Source organism: Equus quagga, chromosome 5 (genome assembly GCF_021613505.1).
Source record: "Equus quagga isolate Etosha38 chromosome 5, UCLA_HA_Equagga_1.0, whole genome shotgun sequence".
NCBI lineage: Eukaryota > Metazoa > Chordata > Mammalia > Perissodactyla > Equidae > Equus > Equus quagga.
This window is the reverse complement of record NC_060271.1, coordinates 123497827-123520709: the sequence shown is the minus strand read 5'-3', so window position 1 is coordinate 123520709 and position 22883 is coordinate 123497827. Positions and strand designations below refer to the sequence as shown.

Sequence of the window (22883 nt, the reverse complement as noted above, 5' to 3'; positions counted from 1 at the left end):
CACTTTCTGTCTTATGTTTAAAACAAGGCTTTTCCCCCAACAAATATTTACTGCTGAAGACATCCTTCATAAGCCCCCAGCAACTCAAGAAACCATGTGGTCTGATGAATTTTAACCTTCACAAACCTACAAATTGCAGAGCGTTTCAGCCTAAATCGTGTGAAAATTAAATATTCAGTTTGCACTTTTTGGGTTACCCTCCTTCTTTTAACTCTCCCTTTTGGGTTACCCCCCTTCTTTTAACTATCTTCAAATTTAAGAAATGTGATTTCAGATTAATAACCATTAGCTGAGGCATTTTTATTTAGAGTTTTAAGTACCATTTCAAAAATATTGTCTGCCTCCGGAACTATTTTGTATTAAGGTCAAATTACTTAGCCATTCTCATGCAATGCACTTGGGGATCATCTATCTCAAGGTTTCCCCTTACCAGCTAGGAAGCATTGCCGGGGGTGAGACAGCGAGGTCAGAGAGGCCTGCAGGTGGGGATGCAGGGCACTTGAACCGGGGGCACGTGAACTGCAGGAGCCTGAGCCCTGAAGGACTTCTCTTTTGTGGTGATGGAAGTGATTTGGAGACTAGGTTACATTCTGGTTTCGAGGTTTTACCTTCCTTTTTCTTTCTAGCTGTTTGCAGAAAAGATCTGCTCTCATGAGGAGGGTCTTAGAATGGAGGACAGATGGTCTCTGTCACAGATATTGATGCTCAACCCTGGATCCTGGATTCAGGTATGAGAAGCCACAGGCTGAAACTAAAGTTAATACTTGCACAAACTTGGGCTCTGGGAAACATGGGCTCCGGTAGCGGGTAATGCGAGATGCGCAGCAGGCGATGCGCAGGGAAAGCGCGCAGTGGGCTATGCGCGGTGGGAGACGCACAGCGAGAGACGAGCAGTGAGAGGTAAATGTAGTGGGAGATGCGCAGTGGGAGGGGACGCTGCTGATTTTGCCGCTGTGGCAGTGCCAGAGGCATCACCCTTGGCGTTAACGCCCACAGTCTCTTAGTGACGGCGGGTGTAGTCCTCCTCCCATCCTCATGCTTTTCCCTGGTCTCCCGCCGTAGCCCCTCACTCCCACGGAAGGTTCTTCAGTCATGGGCTGTGAGAGCGCAATTCATGAATTCATGTGAGACATCTCTGGGATCCACCAGAAGTACTCGGGGAAGTGAAAGGGGTCCCCAGATATAAAGCAAGAGCAAAAGGCAGTCGGATGGCAGTTGGGGGAATCTTATTCAGTTGTTAAGATCTAAAGCCAGAGCCTAAAGTGAAAATCAGTCATAGTCAAAACTACTCTTGGGGCCGGCCCGGTGGCCGAGTGTTTGGGTTCACGAGCTCTGCTTCCCTGGCCTAGGGTTTCACTGGTTCGAATCCTCGGCGTCGACATGGCACCGCTCATCAGGCCGCGCTGAGGCAGCATCCCACATGCCACAACTAGAAGGGCCCACAACTAAAAGTACACAAATATGTACGGGGCGGGGGGGGCGGGGCTTTGGGAGAAAAAGGAAAAATAAAAGCTTAAAAAAAAAAAACTACTCCTAATATTCCTTAAATTGCCCGTTAAGTACTCCAAAGTATGTAAGGTCATCTGTTTTTTAAAAAGAATTAAATAGCAAATATACATATAAAATTTTTACAGTGGTGTTCAGCATGTAATAAATAATATACACACAAAATATAATTTTGCAGAATTTTTGATTATACAAAAGGAAGCACATCACTGAATGAAGGTTAGATGTATGCATGAAATAGCTGCCATGGCCCTCATATGGCCACCCCCATTAAACCACAATCTGGTAACTGCAGAATACATGAGAGGCAAATTTGTAACTGCGAACCAAGTCCTCTCACTGTCTTAGATTTTAAAAGTTCTTGTATTTCAAAAATTTAGTGTGCAAAGTCAAGTCCTCCCCCTCTTATCTTCCTTCCGGACTTTATAGCCTCTGATGGGGGCAGTGGGGACAGCAGTGGGAATAAAGTATGCACCCAAAGAGTGGGGTTGAGGTTTGCCAAGTGTCAGAGCAATTCTGCTGGCAGTGAAGACCAGAAATGAAGCATAGGGGCGCCTACCCAGAGGCCTCACCATTGGCCCAGGTGCTGAACATTTTTCCAGAGTCGCTTGCTGCATATGCCTTCCTTTGTGTCTGTACTTCTGCCCTGACTCCCACCTGGCACTCCAGTCTGGCTGTGGAGAGACAGAGATGACCTGTGAGTGGGTCATAAGGGAAGGGCACGATCTGAGTGTGCAGAGGTGGAGGCACGGGCATTCTGAGGAACAGGAGCAGAAGACCCACAGGAAAGGTCACTGAAATGTTCACACCTGCACCTTGAAATGAAGATAAAACTTGGGAACCCGTAATTTGTGCCATGTGTCCATACAAAGCCTCTCACAAATTCCTGCAGACTGGGGGAGTGGGTGGAGTTGGGGCAGTGATTTCCGTGTGGTGGGCTCTGGCACGTCAAGCATGATGGAAGCTCAAGCAATCCAAATGCTTTATCCACTTCCAAATGCTAATTTCCCTCCAGAGCCCAATTCATTTCTCACCCTTTGGTTTCCTCAGATTGTGAGTCTGCTTTGTGGGGGAATAATTAGAAAAGAGAGGAAGAGAAATTGAAGAGAAGCAAAAGGCAGCAAAGAGAGAGATTTCTCACTGAAGTGTAGGCTCGGCGCCTTACTTCCGTGGTGTTCTTTGCAAAACCCATAGTCCCAATTTCATCATGAGAAAAACATCTGACAAACCCAAGGAGAAGAACAGTCTACAGAGTACTTTGACCAGTACTTCTCAAAACTGTCAAGCTCATGGGAAACAAAGGAAGACTGAGAAACTGTCACAGATGGGACGAGACTAAAGAGACAGGGCAACTGTGTGCAATGTAGGATCCTGGAAGAGAAGAAAGACATAAGTGGAAAAACTGGTGAGATCCAAATAAGGCTGTAATTTACTCAAGAGTAATGTATAATGTTAATTTTTTTCGTTGTGACAAAGGCACCACAGTTATATAAGATGTTAACATCAGGGGAGGCTGGCTGAAGGGTATATGAGAATATCCCTACTCTCTTGGCAACTCTTCTGTAAATCTAAGATTATTCCAAAATAAAAAGTTTATAAAAGAAGGTAGCCCTACGAGAATCAAAGGAAAAGCAAGCCTGAGCCTTAAAATACATCCCTTGATTTCTTAGGGGAGAAAGAGAGCTGTGTCAGACTTGTGTAGGAGGGACCAGCAGCATATGCGTAGGAGTTCATTGGCAAAGTTACGTACAAGCCTATGCACTGGCCAGGAGATCCAAAGAGCTTAAATAAAAGTTACCCACAGTATCTCACGCATGCGTATTATTCTCTGTCTGTGGGTAAATGGTGGCCCCCAGGAGGTATGATAACAGGAGCTTATGTTTATTATAAGATTATATGTTTTCGGAGCTGTGCCGAGAGCTCTAAAGGCATGACTTCTTTTAAACCTCATAACCATCCTACGAGGTAGACACTCTTGTTGTCCCCAGAAGCGTTAGTGGGTCACAGCCAGTTTAAGTAACTTACTCAAGATCTACACAGCTAGGAAGAGGTGGAGCTGGGATTTGAACGAGGCCAGTTGGTACTGGAGCCATACACACCATAATATTCTGTGTCTCTCAGAGGGCGATCAACTTCTCCAAGGTTCTGAGCCCCTTCTTTGTCCCAGACCCTTCGTGAGGCCCTAGGGATACAATGAGAAGCAGAACAGATGCGATATGTTAGGTATTAGACATTTATAGTCTTTATTTCATTTAATCCTCATAACAATTCTGGGAGACAAGCAGAAATGCTATTTTTATTCCTACGTTGTGGAAAAGAAAAGTGAGACTCGGAGAAGTTAAGCAACTTTCCTGAGGCTAATGATGGGGAAATAGGTGGGGCCAGGACTGCCACTGAATTCCCTTAGCTCCCAGCTTGCTGCATTTTCCACTCCTGGTTTCTAATCTGGTTGATTACTAACTGATTACTAACGCATTCCACCCCTGCCTATCAAGCGCAAACCCATTCTATCTTTCAGCCTTATTGGTATCTCCTAATGAAGAGAGTTTTGAACATGACGTGGACCTGCAGAAGGAGCTGCCCAGGAATAAGTGAGTCTGATTTGCAGAGGCAAGCCTGGGGACCAGAGAGACTTGGCTATTGGGAACCACGATGTGACCCTCCTCAGAGAAGACTGAGGTCCTGATGAAATGAAATCCTGGTGGGATTTTTATATCCCTCCAGTCTGCACAGATGGGCATAAACCTGCTTCCTGAATCGTGGTCATCAAAAGCCTTCCCTACCCAAAGAGATGAGGCACTGTACCCCCAGTGCTGAGGGTGCCTCCCATCAGCATTTTTCAAGGATCATTTGGCTAAGAGTCAGTATTGATTTCCAGAGGTGGAGGAGCTATTGGTCCTGCAGTGGTCATTCAGCGTATCTGATTAACATCCACAATCAATGTCGGGAAGTCAAGGTAAACGTGGAACGCAGACCCGGGAGTCCAGTTGTTAACCATAAAACTGTAAACTCTCCACTCACTCTTAGGATTCAGATTAATTGATAGGATAATATGAAAAAAATTTTTGAATAGTTCTGCTACTTAAGTTATACTTGCTTATTTGTGAGTGAGGTACCTTTTTTATTCATCCTTGCAACCAACCAGAGCTTAGGCAAATGAATTCAAAAACATTCGTTAAGTATCTTGTATGTGCTAGGTACTGAAAGGTAGGAAAAGTCAGGATAGTTAAGTCAGATTCTGCTCTCAGAGAGTTTACAAGTAGAAGAGGCCCCAGCCATGTGGAGAAAAAAAGGCAATACAGAGAAATAAGAGCAATGATTGTTATGTGCCCACCAGGTAGAGGGGGCCTCAAAAGAGAGAAGAAACTTCTCCACTTGGGGAGATTAAGTAGAGTTCATCAAGAATAAGATGCTTGTGTCGATTTTGAAAGAAGAGTGAGTTTTCCGAATGGACCAGAGGAGAAAGGGCATTCCAAATTACCATCATTGTCAAGGGTAAAAGGTAGCACATGAGCTGCAGAAATACAAGTAAGGATGACCTGTGGATTAAGACTCTTGATCAGCAATCACAAATCCAAGGCTGGGGGAAACTTGGGGTGTACAGCTGTGTACACAGAGCAAGAGCTGTATGTCCCAGAGAAGACAAACACGCAAATACAAAGTAGGATGCAGAGAATGGCACGGCGTGTTTCTGGAAATGTCAGAGCCTTGGCTGACAGAGCACCTAAGAGGCGCCATAACCTGCTACAGCAAAATCTAGACTGTGACCCAGTTCGTGGGGCAACGCCAGCCCATGCCTGTGACCTCCCACCCCGAGGGATGCTGAGCCTTTTATTGGCACTTCCCCGTCTACTTTTACACCTTTCTCACCTTCCTTTCCTCATGTTTTAGTATCTGACTGTCCTCTCATTTTTTTCTGTAATAGTTTTTGTTTTCAGGAGAAAACACAAAGCATTCAGCTCTTCACGGACTTCTCTCCATCAGCATGAAATCCCTGAGCCTGAGACTCGTATGATACTTCTTCCTCCCTGCCAAATGCACCCCCTCCTGCAGACAAGGGAGGCCGGAAGGCCACCAGTCTTAGCGCACTCCTCCAAGCAACAAGAGCCCCATCTCAAGAAGCACTGGCAAGTCCAGATCCCCCTTCCCCTCCATCATGGCAGATCTGGAGTCTGGAATAAGCATCCTCTATTAGAGAAGAAAACATTGCATTCCTAGTGGCTGTCAGCAGGAGGCAGGGGCTGTTCCAGCTTAATGACTTGCAAATCAAAAGCATGAAAACCAGAATGCACCTTTTGAACCTCTTTCCCATTCAGCCTAGATGTCCTCATAATTTTCTCCCATAGCGTTCCTGTTATTTTTGCTACCAGAGCAATAACCCTCCTTGTGCATTTTTAAAATGTTGGAGGAGGAGCTGTCCAGTGATCTCAAAGCATATGTTTTTGATTCTCATAAGATTATGGATACCAAAGGAATAAAAATGGAAATCACTACTGCCAAGATATGAAAGAAAGTTTGCATAGTAAAATAATTTAAACCTAACATTTGGACCCAATAAGGCAAATGGAACGTTTTTTCCATATTTTTGGAAAATGTGCATTTTCTTCACATTAAGTGGTACCAATAAAAAATAATGATTCTCACTCAGTTTATTTCTATAAATTAGATTGGCTTATAGTTTTCCAGGACATGGTTTTGTATCAAGCTATATGGCAAACACCTGGGCATAAAATACACTCGGCTCTTTGCTTCCATGTGGGAGAAACGGGTCACCATTCCATCTTCTAGATCTAGAGCAAAGGTCAGCTAAAACCACTTAATATGTTTAGTCCTCTCTATCTGCCGAGAATGGGTGTTACGTCAACAACTTGGGGAGGTTTGTAAGCAAAGCCAGGAAGTGCCTCCCAGGCAGGGCGACTGTTTCCCGGTTAGAAAGCGGGGGATTCTGCAATACGTGCTGGTAAGGACATTTGACTCACCCTGGAATCGGACAAAGAAACAGAGAAGTCTGAACAATACAGAAGTGCTCGAAAACACTTTGATATGGAATTCGTGCCCGAATACACTAATCTAGGGAGAAGTCTCTCACAGCAGAGCACGGCCTTGTAAACACTAAAGAAGCAGTGCCTGGATGTGGATGAGGAGACGGGGAAATGGAGAAGGGGAACGGACAGGGAACAAAGAGAAAAGAAAGAGAGGAGAGAGAAAAAATGAGAGAGGAAGCAAGAGGGGAGAGATTAAACATTGGATCTAGAGCTTATGTTGTTTATTTCAAAAAAAAAAAAGTTAAGGCAGAAGAAGACCTCCCTCCAGGGCTGAAGCTGTTGGAAAACCAGACTCAGCCTGGGATGGTGGGCTGAGCACTGAGTCAGAAGCAAGAGTGATGGTTCAGAATTACTGATGCTCCCGGCCCCACCGCTGCTGTAACTTGCTGCACACAAGCTACAGCCGCTCAGCTGTATCACAAACCCAGCGATCAGATGTGACGAATTCCTTCCTTCCCCGTCTCTCAGGCCTGTTGGAAGGCTCAAAGAGAGATGAATGTGAATGAACTGTGAGAGCTATAAAATATTCCACACATGGAGTGTGTAAGGTGGAAAGAGTGGAAGGTGGTGAATTATTTATTATCCTTTGGCTCGAGTGTCAGCTGTTTGTAAGTCTTCATGTCTTCCAGCAGCTGAGGCACTATCCACTACGATTTAAATAAAATTGCCTCGAATCCCCATCCCAGAAACGGTAGGAAACCAAGCACTCTTCCCAATATCCCAGCGGATTCTTAGGGGGGTTGCGTTTGTTCTGGTTCCCTCTAGCTCCAGGTTCCTGCTCTGGCTGAAGTTTCCGTCTCTGCTCCAATTTTCATTTCCTGCAGGTGTTGGACTTTCTTTATCCCTCAATGGGGCTAGCCTAGGTTCTGGTATTTTCCCTACAGTACTATGGCCACTAGATTGGGCATGTAGAGACTTTCATTGAGGATTTGAAGATATAATGTAGCATTATACCACAGCACAGCAAATGACCTAATATTAAATGCCAGTGATTTCTTTATTAACAGTCCCTGGCTCCTCTGGGCACCAGAAATGCCTCACTGGTCATCTCTGCACAGAGAGCCCCAGCCCACTGCCATCTGGATTGGCTCCTCCTGCCCTCTCTCATCTCCCGTAGGCTACCAGCCCTCCAATTCTGTCACTGTTCTCCCTGCCCCTTTTTTTTGGGTCTGGCACAGGGGAATCTCAACCCTGATTACACATTAGAATCTCCCAGGGAGGTTTTTAAAAATAGTGATGCCCAGAACTTACCCCAGACCAATTACATCAGAGGCTGTGGAGCTGGGACACACGCACACATAGTTTTCCGAAGCTCCTAATATGCAACCAAAGTTGAAAACCATCTCTAGCTCACCTAAGCCACGTCCTGGGGTGAGCCCGCCTTTCATCCTCAAAAAAGTTACCAAGGTATTTTGCTGAACAAAAGACAATTCTCTCCCTAAGAGAATTGCTGCCAGTTTTTTAACTGAATGTTATTTTTCCTGCCACAGTTATTATCTGAAATTTGCCAACAATCCACATGTCCCTATGCAGAGGTCAGGATCTTTCCCCAACGTGAGCACTTCTGGATGAGTCCCTTGCTCTGTCCTTCCTGGCTCATTTTCCCGGGTCACAGAATAGCAAGGTGGGCAGAGAAGAAACCAAGGACTCCACACAGAAAGGAGCTTGGTTTCTTTGTTGAGAGACTTTACAGCAGGTAGAAATTCAAAACCAAAATGGGAAGCTGTCATTATTTGGGAATTATGTGGATAGAAACATTCTCAACCTTAGCGAAAAACACAAAAAAGCAGCCCCATAGTGGTGTCCTGCCTTAAAAATAAACACAGAGATTTCTTTTCCTGAATATTTCAGAAAATTTATGGTCTGTGGAACAATGTTCCATATATATGGATCCTCTCCTTTGGTCCTCCTAACAACCTTGTGAAGAAGGTAAGCAGAGAAGAAATTATTATCCATTTTTCCAGCAGAATCAATTCACACTCAGAGAGGATAAGTGACTTGCCCACAGCCACACATCTGGGACATGGCAGAGCTGTTGCTTAAAACCTAGCCCTTATCTTAGTCAGTTCTGGCTGCTCTAACAAAGTACCAAAGACTGGGTGGCTTTGAAACAACAGAAATTTATTTCTCATGGTTCTTGAAGCTGGAAGTCAGAGATCAGGGTACCAGCATGGTCAGGTTCTGGTGAGGGCTCTCTTCCAGGTTGCAGTTGGCTGCCTTCTCATATCCTCACATGGCAGAGAGCAGAGAGCAGCCAGCTCTCCTGTGACCTTACAAGGGCACTGATCCCATTCATGAGATTCACTAACCTCATTTCTACCTCATCATGCTTCTTACTTCATGTTGCCTTGTTACCACCATGTCTCTCTTTATGCATATGTGTGTGAGCGTGCACACATCCTACCCCCACCCCCAGGCCACAGTGTTACAGGCTGGGCAGTCACATTCCATGCAAGAATGCCACCTGACAAGGATTGATCACTGAAGAACATTAGATGTCCAGGAGCATCCATGCTTTCTGTTTCTTGGATGGGAGAAGAGAAAGCAAGCTTGGCACCTTTCTGCCAATTTCCCTTACACACTCCCCTTTGAGACTCTGAATATCTGCTCTGGCCCTGCCTTCATCTGCACAAGTCCATGTCACCTATCCCTGAGGAAAGCATTTTAGACTCTGTGCATGTTGGGGAAAGGAAGGGCTATTCCTAACCTTATGGAACTGGGCCTAGACCAGGGCTTGGGAAGGTTTGCTAACTGACTGATTCCTGGATCTCAGAGCTGGCAGGGCTCAGTGGAGGTCTGGCTCATCTCCCAGCCCTCAGAAAGGTAAGACCTATTAGGAGGCAAGCAGCAGATAGAAGAGACTATGGGATGGCAAGTCCTGCTAGGGCAGCCACCTCCCACCCCTTGTGCACAAATCAGGCCCTGGGTCCTTCTGTAGGGTCTCCCTGAGCTTGCCCAGAAGCAGAGATATCCAGGTCTCCACTCACAAGGGAAACTGAGTCCTGCTCCCTATAAAGCACAGAGTTGCCATCTAAGGGTAAGTGTTCTTAGGGCTGCCAGGCAAGGAGAGATGACTTTGAGGTGTCACTCTCCTCATGTGAAATATGTTCGTGGTTTTGAATTATTTCTACAAGTCCCTTCAGCTCGAGGCTGTGCAGACAGCCTTGCATGAGAGAGAGAAGGACGATGATGAGATGTCCTAAAAATGCCTCTAAAAAACTGCTGTTTGACAGGACCTATATCACCACCTATTGCCTGGAACATCGTAAAACCTCTCCCCCTCTGCCCTTCCATCCTCCTCCTTGGGCTGCTCTCTGAGACCCAGGCTTGGGGACTGAACACATATGGGTCTAGTTGGTCGATCCTATAGTCCTCTGAGGCCGTAAATTCAGACAGCCACAAATCAGCTTCAGCGAAACTTCAGCCCCAGACACGCACACACTCCCATTCAAGTCCTGGTGTCCAGGCTGAAATATGGGCGCATGTGTTCTCTTCTGCACCACCGGCCTGCTGGAGATGCCACCCTGTCAGAGATGGTTTATGGAGCGGCTGGGAGGCCAGAACACAGTGGCCAGCTACCACCCCAGCCAAGGCGCCCCGAGGCTTTGATCTCCTGCTGGTAGCCCCATGTCACCGTGGTCAGCCGCCTGTTCCTGCACAGGCCTGAAATACGACTTTCCAAATCACCCAGAGGGCTCTGGGTTCCTCCTGCACCTCAACATGGCATTGTCAGTGCTGACTGCTTTTCTTCCCCAAGGAACTTCTTGTGACATCTCATTGTCACCAGCTAAATACAGAACACTCCTGGTCCTTTTCCTTTCTTGGCGCTGACAGCTGACACAGAGCCTGCCCACTCTGCATGAGAGTGCTTCTTCTTGGAGGCCCTTCTCCAAGAATCTCAGCTTGGGTGCAGGCGGAACATTATCTCAGAGCAAGTTTCAACCTCTGAGTTTCCTGAGTCCTAGGAGGCAGCCTGGTCTAGCTGATCAGGAACAAATTTATACCTGTCTCCAGTGTGGTCTGCGCCACGATAATGCCTTGCTGGCCCCAAGATAAGTCCAAAGGCTGAGCCAGTGTGGGTGAGACGCCCTTGGGTAAAGCACAGAGCCTGAGCCTGGAGCTCTCCGGGCCTGAGCAGAGTTCCTCGACCTCAGCTGTGCCGTGACCTCACTGCAGAGCTCGAAAAGGGACAGCTTGGTGCCTAGGTCCCCTCCCCAGAAATTTACATTGAATTTGGTCTGAGGTACAGGAATTTTCACAGCTCATCAAGGGCTTCTCCTGTGCAGCTGAGGTTGAGAACGACTGAGCGAAGATAGAGATCACTTTTTCCCAGAGTTTCTCTTTAAGGCATCTCCTGGCAGGCCCCTCAGAGGAGTTTGGGAGGCATCTCAAGCACTCTAATTACCATCCAATCGTTCCCACACGCATTCCTGCCATTTACTGAGCACTGGCATTGCATTAGGCACTGTGTGTTAGTCTTAGTCTAGGTTCTCCAGAAGAATAGACCCAATAGGATTTTATGTATACATAAATACATATAGAACGAGATTTATTATAAGGAATTTGTTCATGCGATTATGGAGACTGAGACTGCCCAAAGATCTGCAATCCACAAGCTGGAGAGCCAGTGGTAAGTTCCAGTCTGAGCCCAAGTCCAAAGGCAGGAGAAGACTGATGCTGCAGCTTGAAGACAGGCAGAGAGAGTGAATTTTCTCCTTTGCTCAGCCTTTTGTTGTATTCAGGCTGCCAAGGGACTGGATGAAGCCCATCCACATTTGGGAGGACAATCTGCTTTTCTCAGTCTATTAATTCAAGTGTTAATCTCATCTAAAACACCCTCACAGATTCACCTGGAATAATGTGTAACCAAATATCTGGGCACCTCGTGACCCAGTCAAGTTGACATATAAAATTAACTGTCACATACTGCTCTAGACACCACAGGGAATGTTAAAAAGATCTGGATTCTTGCCCTCAAGGAGCTTCCAGTCTCATGACAATGCGAGATATGCATGGAGAGCTAAAGACTCCCCAACATAGTGCCGCCACAGAGAGTGAAGACAGTGGGAGCTCAGAGGAGAAAGAGACCAGACAAGGGACAGCCCCAAAAGTCCTCCTGGAGGAACTGGGCTTGATCTTGGCTGGGAGGCTGTTATGGGTTAAATTGTGTCCCCCAAAAGATGTGTTTAAGTCCTAACCCCCAGTAAAGTGATGAGAATGTGATCTTACTTGGAAATAGCATGATTGCAGATGCCATTAGCCAAGATGGGGTCATGCTGAAGTAGGGTGACCCCTTAATCCAATATGACTTGTGTCCTTATAAGAAGAGGAGAGAGACACAGAGAGATGACAGCCATGTGAAGACGGAGACACAGGGAGACAACATGCGAAGACGGAAGCAGATTTGCTGAGTCTATGAGCCAAGGAACTCCAATGACTGCCAGCCGCCACCAGAAACTGTGTGAGAGCAATGGAACATTTTCTCCCTCAGAGCCCTCAGAAGAATCAACCCCGCTTACAACTGATGTCAGATTTCTAGCCTCCAGAACTGTGAGAGGATAAATTTCTGTTGTTTCAAGCTACCTAGTTTGTGGCACATTGTTATGGCAACCCTAAGAAACTAAGACAGAGGCCAAGTTCAAAACGGACAAGTAGAATGAGTAGGGAACCCTACGAGGCCCGGAGGTAGGATTGAATAATGCATAGGAAGGACAAGGAACAATCCAAACTAGCTAGAACAAAAAATTTCAGAAAAAAGAGTGAGAGAAAACACGAATCAGAGCTGGCCCCTAAGACCTCATTTCCCTAGGGATCATCCGGTACTTCCTTGCCTTGAGGGAAACTTACCTCTCCTCACCCGTGTGGTGCATATGGGAGCTGCCTTCCTCTTACCTGATCCTTCCTCCCTGGGCACAGTGACGGTGAGGGTGGGCGTGTGACCCAAACATCCTACCCCACCTTCCTGGCCACAGTAATTGATCCATGGATAGGCGCTGAGCCAAGGCAAGCCAATTAAAGACTTTCCCTGGGACTTTTTATTTGTATTGTTATTAAAACTGGTAGAAAAGAGCCCTTTTCTCTCTGTCACTGGCCTGTGAAATATGAACTTGAAGCTGCCCTCTGCCATGTCCCTGAACTGTAAATAAATAAGGAGATCAAATGATCCGTATATCATTCAAGCCCCTGGTTCTAGACACTAAGAATTTTTTTGTGGGTTTTTTGCACCTGAGTTTTTACTTTATTCCTTTCCAATTCTTCCATCCATTCCGTGAGCTATCCCACTAACCATCCCCTTATACATAAAGACAAAAACAACTTTGTTTAAACTAACTCAAGCGGATTTCTGTCACTTGTTACAGAAGGAGCCCCAACTAGTACATCATAGGAGGAAGTATATTGCCTACATCCTAAAGAGCCTGGATGCCAGGCTGCGGGGTTTATTTTTAACACTATTAGCTAGAGATTGTTAACTGGAGTCTACAGAATCTGGCTTCAGGGTTCCCCATGAAACCGGAGAAATCATGTGCCAAATGCACGTAATGTACACCCTTCTGGGAAGAGGCAGTATAAATGCCATCAGACTCTCAGTGGAGTCTTTGACCCCTAAAAAGATTAAGAACCACTGATGTGAGTAATGAGGAGCCATTACAAGCATAAGACTTAGAACATGTTATCCTCCACTAACAATTATTAAGCACCGTCAGATACCCAGTCATTTATTCTACAAAGATACTGTCAAGCCCGGGGTCAAGAGCTGTTGGAGGTGTGAGATACATGTGATATAGTTTTATCCTCAAGGAGTTGTGGTCAGCTTGGGGTGGTGATGAGCACATACGTATTTTTTTTTTTCTTATTAAGTGAAGGAGTTTGAGCAATATTTAAACATTGAGCAATATTTAACTTACTACACCTAACTTTAAAAGACTCCAATAGCCTGTTTATTTAAGTACTTTAATATTTGAAGAAAGACCTACCAAGGATTAAATGAGGAGAAATGAATTAAAATTCTTATTCCAAAGTTCGGCTAAAGTGGAGATGCCAGGGATCGAACCCGGGGCCTCATACATGCAAAGCATGCGCTCTACCACTGAGCTACATCCCCAACAGTGTACATAATTTTAATAGAAAATGAGAGAGGGTAAATAATGCGATGGCAGTTCAGAGGCCAGTGCCTGGAACTTTTTCCACAGCCTTGAATGAACAGTAGTATTGCAGTAAATGGAGCGCCGGATGGATTCCTCCCTCATCAATGGACCATAGATAAGTCAGTGTCTCAGAATCTTTGAAATCTCAGAATTTTTGAAATGGATATAAGAATCCTGCCAGGCCACCTTACAGGATGTTGTGCAGTTCTAACAAGAGAGAAACTGTCTGTTACCTTACTTAGAGCCTGGAAACCCCTGGACAAGATATACAGGGCCTTCTTGGAGAAGCCCGCCTCTGGACCTAGCTTGTGCTCCTCCAGGCGTGCCCCTCAGACTGTGCTCACTAGCAGTGCTGGGAGTTTATTAGAAACACAGATCTCAAGCCTCCTCCCAGACTTTCTGAATCTGAATCTGAGAGAACCCCCAGGTGATTTTTATGCAAATTAAAATTTGAGCCGAACTCTACATCGTTCTTAGCATAGTGTAATTATAATCTGACAGAGAAGAAAATCCTCCTTAGGGCACCTTACCATAAGGGACAGAGGCAGGGACCAGAGTTGCCCAGGTGTGCTGTGGGCTTGCTGCCAAGAAGATCAAGCTGGGTCTCCTTAGAACGGGGGATGTGCACGGGGACATTAGCTGCCTGGAGAACAGGATGCGGTGACCACAGCGTGTGAGCCAAGCCTAGACCAGCCTGCAGTCCTGCCAGATGCTGCTCCAGCACCATAGACACAGGGTCTCCTTGAAGCTTGGGTCAGAGGGACGCCAGAATACCTTGCATACATCAGCTCACTCTTCCAGGGAGCACAGCCTGCCGTATTCTGCTGGTTTGAGGAGCAAGGGGCACAATAAGGCTCTTGGAGTGCTGAGCACACGCCCAACCGCCCAAGGTGCCAGTGGGACTGGGGGCTTCCCGGCTGTGAGCCGCCCCATGCGAGGCTCCAAATGACCCAGCAGACAGATAGACAGCAGAGCTGAGGGTCTAGGGCAGCAAGAACTCAGGGTCTAGCAGGAACAGCAGTCAGGCCCAAAGGATTCTCATGGTTCAGTTAGTTTTAGAAACACCACCTTAAACAAAGTTGCATTTTTTTCCTTCTCAGGCATGCCTTTAATCTGCAGTGTGCATTGTGAATCTTTCAGAGGAACACACAGTAGGCTTGACTTCCCACAGCACTTGATCACGGAAACTTTCCTATCTGTGCAAGTCAGCATGGGCTGGCTGCCAGAGCGAAATACCACCGATTGGGTGGCCAAAAACAGGAATGTATCTCTCATGGTTCTCGAGGCCGGGAAGTCCAAGATCAAGGCACCAGCCTACTTGCTTTCTGCTGAGAGCTCTCTTCCTGGTTTGCAGACGGCTGCCTTCTCCCTGTGTCCTCACAAGGCAGAGAGAAAGAGAGGGAGCAAGCTCTCTGATGTCTCTTCTTATAAGGGCAGTAATCCCATCATGAGGACCCACCCTCATGGCGTCTTCCAAACCTAACCACCTCCCAAAGGCCCCATCTCCAAACACCATGACACAGGAGGTAGGCACTTCAGCAAAGGAATGGGTGGGGGGGAATAGTCAGAGCACTATCCTACCTGGGTAGGAAGTCTTCAGAGCAGACTTCGGAAAATACTAGGAAAGATGGAGATGAGAGATTCCTTTGGGAAAGGAAGATAATCCGTGAATGTTTGCAGCAGGCGTTGGAAAGGCTTTCTTGTTCAGGGCTTCCAGACGATCAAAGTGTATAGGCATTTGCTTCAAACAGGCCAAATGCACCAAGAAGTCACTAGAACAATAACCACCGCCACCATTTCTGAGTGCTCAGGATGAGCTGTAGGCACAATGTGACCTGGGCTTTGCATAGCTGGTCTCATTTAATGCTCTGAACTGCTATTTGAGGAAGCTTCTAGTCTCATCTCCATTTTCAGGTGATGAAACTAAGGCTTAAAAAAGTCAATGAGTTGCCTTAATTCTTACAGCTGGGTAGTGGCAGCTAGTTAGTGCTAAAGCTATCCCGACCTAGACTTCTCTGACTGGAGGCCCCTGTTAAAATGCTGTAAAAACCCCTCAGTCCTTGGCACATTATGCCCCAGGACCTGCACTTAGACTTGTAGGGTCACCTTGCGGGTAGGAAGTCATTCCTGGTGACTCTGGGGAGGACACATATAGAACAAAGTCCCAGCTTGGCGTGCGGGGTCCATCTCTCCTTAGTTTTGTGTATTAGGCTTATCACCTCTGGCTTGTCACCATATTTTCATATACCGGTTTCTTCAAACTCAGCTTCTAGTGGATTTAAAGACTAGGACATTCTGGAACAGTAGGCACGGACCTCGTGTTGATTTGCTGATGTTAATCCCCACCGCTCTACCTCTATAATTAGCGATTTAGTCGGGGAAACTGAATAACTCTGTGCCTCACACAGCCATCTGTCAAGGCAATATTTTCATATTTAGAAATTTCAAAGAGGGAAACAACTTGTCGCTCTCAATTAATAAACCTGGCTTTTTGCAAAGAACTGTTAAAAAGTTTTCCTTTATGCAAACCCTTCCACGCACTTGCCTCAAGCGTACAGGGCCATATACTTTGTCATGAGTGCATCGATGGATTTAGTGGGAATTTTTTCTTCTGAACACAAGAATCACCGCCCGTATGCCAACTTCATTTCCAGTGGAAGGAGAAAGAGTGAAAAAACCCTAAAGTCAGGATTTTTCAGATGCAAGAGAGTATGGTTAAAAACGCTCTGGCCTAAGAGGAGGGAACTGGGTCTCCTGCCCTGGCTCTGCTGCCAGCAAGCTGGGTGAGCTCCCCTTAGACACACACCGCCCCCCACCTCCTCCCATGGAAAATGAGGGGCTGGACCACTAAGACCTCAGACCTGCAGCTCGAGATCCCATGGGTGGTGAATCTTATGGTGACATTTGTACACCAGCCCCAGTTCAGATTCCTGGGAAATAGCAAACCTGCCTAATTCACTCCAGGGGAGCTCCACAGTTTTGATTAGAAGAATCTCAAAATAAGAAGATTTAACCTAAACCATTCCAGACAGATGGAAATTCACTCGCTCTTTCAAGTTCCTTTAAAAGGGTGTACAGAACACTGCGCAGTAGTCAGTGTTAGTGTCTAAACTGCGTTCGTCGTCCATAAGTTCTTCTTCATCTCTGGCTTAAATTGTTTCTACTAAAATAAAAAGTTGAGACCAGCTTTCCACGATATTCTAAGTCATGAAATTATTTCTATTTGGTGATAGTAATTAAATTGCTTTCCAATCCCTTTCTTATTTTATTTTTTATTATTAATTTTAAAATTATTTAAACATGTACAAAAGTATTGAAAATAATAAAACAGCAATCTGTATACCCACTGCCTTGTTTCATACATGCTCTCATATTGCCATTTTTGCTAAACCACAAAGAGCCATTGTTTTTAAAAGATATAAACCACTACAGATACACTTAGTCACCTCCCTATTTGCAATCCATTGGCTTTCCTTCTCTGCAGAGGTAACCACTTTCAGAAATTGAGGTGTCCTGCAGGTTTTTATGCTTTTACCACATATGTATACACACATAGTAATATAAAACACTGTTGAAGAATTTTTAAATATATATCAATGGTATCATATTGAAGACATCATTTTAAAAATTGTTTTTTCCTAGACAAATATTTTTCAGACTCAACCATATATCATTTATATTATCTGCTGTAGGAGTATACCGCAGACAGGTAATCACGTTGATCACAAGTCTTCTGCTATTATAGACACACTACTATCAAGATCCTCGTTAAGTCTCCTTGTGCACATACAGGGAATTTTCCCCAGGGCACACACACCTAGAAGTGCTTACACCGAGTTATAGTTTGCACAGTAATGGATAATTTCCCATTTCCCACATCTTCATTCCTAACACTTAGTTGTGCCAATCGGAGTGTGAAATGGTATTTAATGTCTTCCTTCATTCTAGTGAGTTTGATCGTCTTTCTGTGTTTTTACTGGACATTTATATTTTCCTGTTTGTGACTTGCCAAATAAAAATCTTTGACTATTTTGTGTAGTGAGCTACTTTTCTCTCCCTTACTGATTTTTAGGGATTTTCATATGTTCCAGATCCTTAGCCTTTACTGATGTATGTGCTGAAAATATCTTCTATCCTGTGGCGTGTCTTTTCACTTTGGCTATGGTCTCTTCTGTCATGCAGAAGTTTGTCATTTTAATGGAGGCAGATATATCAGTCATTTCCCTTAAGTTTTGCTTGTTCTGGGTTTTGTTCAGGTAGTCCTTGCCCTTCCTGGGGTCATAAGTATATTCTCCCAGTCACTCTTACATAGACTCCATGGTCTCAGTGTCCACCATCTTTCTTCCTCAGTTCTTTTAAAAAAGTATGAAAAAGATTATCTGTAGCTCTTGTGAAAGTAATACATGATTATTACAGAAGATCTAGGAAAAGCAGAAAGAAAACAAATCAGTACACTATTAGGTCACTTTTAAAGTAATGCTTATTATCCTTTAAGGAAATCGCCCACCAGGGCCACCCTATTTATAGCCTTGTTCTATATCACTGAAAGGAATAGTTACATGGTGGACAGAGTTGAACTTTGGAGAAAGATCTGTATTTGAATCTTATCTCTACCACTCTCTAGCTGATTTGTCTTGCACACAATACTTATCTCCTCTGAACCTGTTTCCTCATCTGTAAGATAAAGATAACAACTCCTGCCTTGGGTTGTTATGTGTCCCAATTTACATCAAATTTCACATCAGGCCTACAGCTGGCAAAATCTTTCCCTATACAACATGAATGACAAACATTAATGTACACAACTGAAATTTCACAAGATTGTAACCTATCATTAACTCAATAAAAAAAAAAAATCTTTCCCTAAAGAATCCTGTGAGCCCCTGCCCTATTATATACCAGCATGCAAAGGACCCTGGAGAAAACTAAGAACTGAGTCATGGACACACTTATCAGCTCAAGCCTGAGTGATGGGCAGGATCCCAAGAAAGACAAATTCCGTGGAATCAGTAAAGTTGCTACCAAGCCATGGCAGGAACCATTCCAGGGTCTGCCCCAACATCACTAGACTCCTTCTTCCGTTTATAAAAATGTACTACACAGACAGTGCCTAAAACGGCATGGAAATTTGCTGGAGAACAAAAGCCACCAGCTGACCTCATCCTCAGTACTTCCCTGCTCAAAGCAGTTAATTAGCAAATGGGAAAACAATTGACTTTTTTGGTATTATATAATTCCATTGTATTTTTGCCAGGTATCGGATTTCACCACCCACTGCCATGGTGTCACGTCATGAAAGAACTTATTGTTACATACACAAAACAAGAACAAGCTCATAACTTTGCAAGAAGTATAATTCCACATTCTTTGTCTCGTTGCAATTGAAAGCTTCAGGTTAATAGGCAATTACATTCACGAAACATGTCGTGCTTCGAATGAACATGGCTCATATTGAGATGGCCCTTGCCTGAAGAAAGACTATTTTTAGGAAGCTTGGCAAAGGAAATTAAAGTTTTCAGCCCAAGCGTGCACTGCCAAATAACTAACTCCACCAAATTCTTTATTACCAAGAGGGAAAAAAAGCAGCAAGATAATAAAATCTTTCTTTTCACCATTTTGGGAATTATTTTCCCATGCCTAACTCGCTTCAGCTTTCAGAATCTCCTTCGCAGAATTGTGAGAACAGCTTCCCTGTAAAATGGTTGTATTTGAAAGTCAAGCTGGAGGTCATCGGATTAGAATCTCTTGTCTTTCCCTGTCTTGGGGGAATCATGGAGCCTTTTTGTTTAAAGTGACAATCTGATTAGAGCAGGACCAGGTTCACTTTCAAGGACCCTAAGGCTGTGGACTTCGGATGAAGAAGAATCTCCTACCATTCCCTGAAATGGTAAAAATCCTTTAAAATATAAAAACTAACTCCCTATATGTACTCTTCATGGTTGTTTAAATTCAAATTATTTCATTTTCTAATAAAGACCAAGCTTTAAATAAAATATGTGCTGGCTGGGCCAGGATGCTCCCTACTGGAGACAATGGAGGATGAGTCAGAGGACGTGGGTTCCAGTCTTGGTGCTGAGATCACTCTGAGCAGCAGTTCCTCAGCACAGTTAGACCAGCATCTTTTTTGATGTAGACCTTGGCTCCTGACTGGTCTCCCTATCTCCAGTTTCTCACCTTTTCTAATTCACTCTCTATACCAGAGGGTCTCAAAGAGTGGTCCCCAGACCAGCAACATGAGTACCATCTAAGACCTTGTTAGAAATGCAAAGCCTTAGGCTCCACTCTAGACTTACTAAATCATGAACTCCAGGGTGGAGCCCAGCATCTGTGATTTTAGAAGCATTCCAGCGGATGCTGATGCACGCTAACGTTGGAGAGCCGCTGGTCTACACTGATTCCTTACAGTATAAGTAAAAGCTCATTAGCACAGCTCAAAAGAACATTACGATCTGGCCCTCCTTCAGCCTGCAGGTTCATTTCTGATTCTCCCTCCATCACCTCACCCCATTCCTGCAATGGACCATACTACAGAGCAATATTCACTTATTGAGGTGCAACCTCCTCCATTAAGCTTTTCCTTCCTCTGTTCCATCCAGTTCATCATTTTGTCTTCTGGTTTTTGCACGTCTCCCTTTTCAAGAGTTCCTTGTGAAATATTTGGACACGCTGGTCTTGCCTACCAGCCTGTGAGGTCTTTGGAGACATACAGTTATTCACTCTTTCCTCAACTATTTACTAAGAACCAGGCACACAGGTGGGTGCTCAGGATACAATGGCGCAGACGGAACTTCCATCCTCTGATCTTTGAATCCTTATCACCTAGCACAGGCATGTTGTGACATACTTTTTAAAAATGAGAATGAGGAGACTAGGGTTTAGCAAGCATCTACTCCAACCTCTCCAAAATCCTTAGTTGCCTTTCAAGACCCTCCATAATTTGACTCTGGCCTATTTTTCCGTACTAAGCTCCACTTCTCTCCTATACGATCTGTCTGGTCCTCACTGGCCTTTCCCATTTCTTCCGCCCAGCCAAATGAGAGAAATCTTTCAAAGCCCTGATCAAGTCTCAGGTCATCCAGTAAACCATCTCTGACAACCTTAGCCTCTTTGCCTATTATCAGAATTTGTTACCTATGTCATTTCACTAACTCTTACCTTGTATTACTAGTCATCATGCATGCATTTCTGTTTTCTATCCCCAACTCGATTTTAAATTTATCTCGAGGAAGACTAGGACTGATTCTCCTCGCTTTCCTGAGGGCAGTGTAGCAGAATGGCTAAGAGCAGGGCTTCTGGATTCAGAAAGCCCATTTTCTAATCCTGGCTCAAAAGAAGCAACATTGAGTTCCCGAAGTACTCAACATTTAAACATTGTGGAATCATATAATGCAGGGTAAATCCTTCTTGCCTCAGTTTCCCCAAGGACACCTTTGTGTTATTCTCCCTGCAACTTCCCAGAATGCTAAGAGACTATCTAAGGAGATTGCTGAATGAATATCCACAAAGAAAGCAGCCACATGGGGTAAAAATAAACAAACACGGCGATTCTTAAAGTTCCCTTATTTGTAAAATTATTCTATGTGAAGGAATGCATTCCCTGAAGTTGAAGAATAAATGTTGTTACTAGACATGAATGCAAGCAAATACCCAGTCTTCAAACTAAAAACTACAAAAATGGTTCATGTCTTTATCCTAATAGAGAAAGCAAGCGATTAACTTTTAAATATTCGCCCTATTTTTCATTAGAAAAACAGACGTTTGAAAACAGTCAATGACTTTCAGCTTTTCAAAGCATTTTGGCTTGATTGATTTATTCAACTTCAGGAAGCTGAGAAAAAAAAAATCTTGCCATTAATATTTTAAGAGTCACTGACACTTCGTGAAAGGTTTAGAAAGAACATGTGACTTCTAGGAAAGTGTGATGCCAGTAGGCAGGTCTTCCCCTATTTCTTCTCTGTCTCCAGGAGAGCTGTCCTGGGGGCTTGTGCCAAGGATCTAGCTGAGGTTCCAGACAGTTCAAGGTGGTGGGAACTCTGCTCTCAGGAGTTTGGAGATGAGGACAAGGGGGCCCTGTGAGAATGGCTGATACTTGTGCGGAATTTTTCCACCTCACGTTTGTTTTCTTAGCTGCTCCGAGGTGCCAGTTTGAGGCCTGGAACAGAGAGAAGATGCCTGTTCGGCATGCCCCAGTTGAAAAGTCTGATTAGTAACGGCCGGAGCTGAGGGCGACTTTCCACAGGAAGTCCGCTGTGCTTTGGCGCTAGAAATCAGTGTGACGTCTAGCATAGCCAAGTGTCCCCGCAGGACCCCACTGGGAAATCACTACAGTTTTATGAGGGTAGCTGCAGTTTTTGTGTAAACAACATAACGTTTTATGATGGGAAACCTAGCCCTTTCCTTTTTATGTAAAGCATCGATTAAAGCTTTTTTTAATGTTTGAGATGTAAAGAAGTGTGAAAAACTAATGTTGTTTCAGAAATGGTCCAAGGAAAAAGATAATGCAGTAGCTACAAGTTTAATGACCTTTCTCATAAAATTATGTAGGGGATTTGTGATAAGTGCGGCAATAAAAATGGTTTTGTTGCCTCTCATTTTCCCAGCTGTGGATTAAATGTTTTCTAATGGATAAGACCACTACTGTCTGTATTCATTATTTTATTTCATTACTGACAATGTATTTCCAAGAGGAATATCAATAAATTTACATATTAGATTCTTTAATTAAAATATTTTAAACAGCAAGATTTCTTTATTTTTGTGATTTTTTTTTTTAATCGGGGAGGGAGTATAGCTAAAATTGCCTCTTGTAAAAGAAAATTTAGGTAATAACCAAATTCCAGTGGTGGATACATGTCATTATACATTTGTCATAACTCACAGAATGAACAGCAAGCCTGAACACTGGACTTTGGATGATAATGATGTGTCAATGGAGGTTCATCTGTTGTAACAAATATACTACCCTGGTGGGGGATGTTGACAGTAGGGGAGGTCAGGGGTGGGGGGGTGGAAGACAAGGGGTATATGGGAACTCTCTGTACTTTCTGCTCAATTTTGCTGTGAACCTAAAATTGCTCCAAAAAAATAAAGTCTAAAATGCCCCTGCCGCCCTGCCTTCAACCCCAGGGCTGACCTGCAGAGGCAACACTTATTAAAGGAGAGAAGTCATTTACCCCTGTTCTTGCCA

The 22883-nt window shown here is 44.5% G+C and overlaps 1 non-coding gene across 1 annotated transcript; it reads right to left on the bottom strand.

The window, feature by feature from the left end:
- Positions 1-13581: 13581 nt before the first annotated feature.
- TRNAA-UGC (transfer RNA alanine (anticodon UGC)) lies at positions 13582-13653 on the bottom strand. Its single transcript has one exon. It is a non-coding gene; the product is annotated as a tRNA-Ala (tRNA).
- Positions 13654-22883: the final 9230 nt, after the last annotated feature.